Below are 1,907 nucleotides of genomic sequence, written 5' to 3'. Positions count from 1 at the left end.
CTCAGAGCAAACAGGCAAAGACCAGCAATGATAAGCACTCCAGACACTACTATTAGAGAGACAAAGGGATCTTTCTATTTTAAAAAGGGCTGGAGGGGCTTCCCTGGTGGCGCAGTGGTTGAGAGTCCGCCTGCCAATGCAGGGAACGCGGGTTCGAGCCCCGGTCCGGGAAAATCCCACATGCCGCAGAGGGGCTGGGCCCGTGAGCCATGGCCGCTGAGCCTGCGCGTCCGGAGCCTGTGCTCCGCAAGGGGAGAGGCCACAACAGTGAGAGGCCCGTGTACCGCAAAAATAAAATAAAATAAAAAGGGCTGGAAAAAACTCATTTTAGCTAGTTAAAAGGTTCCATCACTCAGACCTTAGATGGAAAATCACATTGAGTATTTGCCTAAGGTCAGAAACCTCTTGTCCTAGCCTCACTCTGGGACCCTGGAGTTCGGGTTCAGAGCTATAAACTCAAACTCTGCTCTGTGAGAGAGTTTGCTCAGTTTTCAGCTTCCTCCAGTCCAGCTATCAAGATGCTGGCATCAATCCAAGGGTCTTAGATTTGAGATCTTTTCTGTATTTTGTTTCCATCAGGTGGAAAAACACAATATTCTCAGCAAACGGCTTTACTATTTTGACTATGGGTAATGGTAGGGATATTTATTACCCCTTGAAATGATAAATATTACACTCGCTTATTCATCCAAACATTCATCTATTTATTTATTCTTTCAATCACCATGCATCTGGGTTTTACTATGCTTTAACGTTATCATATTTGGTCCTTAGGATTCAATAACGCACAATTATATTCCCAGGCAAGATGGAGTAGATTGAAACCAAACTTAAAGAAGGAAGGACTATTTGGTTTCTACTCTGAGTCTTAATCACTATCCAGGCAAGATATATATATATTTGCAACATTTATTACTGCCTGAATATTGCCATAATATTATGTAACTTCCCTATAGGGGGTAACCTGCATGAGAACAAGATCTTTACTTTGCTCTCTTCACATAATCCAGAACAATGGCAGGTAGGGCATGAGAATTTAGTAAACAGTGTAAATAATTGGAACTAAGTATTCCTTAATGAGTACTAGATGTGTGAATAAATTGTTAACTACTTTTGAAAGCCTTTTTCTCTTTTTAAGTGATCAATACAAGTTGTTTTTATTATTTTTTATTGAAAGGAAATAAAAACAGTATTTCAAAGAGATATCTGTACTCTCATGTTTATTGCACTGTTATTCACAATAGCCGAGATACGAAAACAACCTAAACACTAATCAACAGATGAATGGATAAAAAAGAAGTGGTACATGTACACAATGGAAAATTATTCAGTCACAGGGAAGGAGGATGTTCTGCCATTGCGACAACATGGATGGACCTTGAGCCCATTATGCTAAGTGAGATAAGTCAGACAGAGAAAGACAAGTACTGTATGATGTCCCTTATATGTCAAATCTAAAAAAGTCAAGACTTCCTTTTGTTCTTCAATTCGGGGTGTCTCTAGTCTAAGGGATTAGAACATCTGCTTAATTCAACTCTCAGTGAGAACAGATACACAATATTTCTATAGAACAGTTTGCTTTTTCATTAAAGCCTACCATTTATTGGCCACCTATTCATTACTATATGGTTTCTTCCTTAAAAGTCAAAGCCATTCTTCCTTCTGAACACTTGAAGCCACAACTGGATAGAGTCATTTAAAGCTCCAGTGAAGGGGCTTCCCTGGTGGCGCAGTGGTTGAGAGTCTGCCTGCCGATACAGGGGACACGGGTTCGTGCCCCGGTCCAGGAGGATCCCACATGCCGCGGAGCGGCTGGGCCCGTGAGCCATGGCTGCTGAGCCTGCGCGTCTGGAGCCTGTGCTCAGCAACGGGAGAGGCCACAGCAGTGAAAGGCCCGCGTACCACAA

Source organism: Globicephala melas, chromosome 1, assembly GCF_963455315.2.
Source record: "Globicephala melas chromosome 1, mGloMel1.2, whole genome shotgun sequence".
Classification (NCBI taxonomy): Eukaryota; Metazoa; Chordata; class Mammalia; order Artiodactyla; family Delphinidae; genus Globicephala; species Globicephala melas.
The sequence above is the reverse complement of the archived record's forward strand: the minus strand, read 5'-3'. Positions refer to the sequence as shown.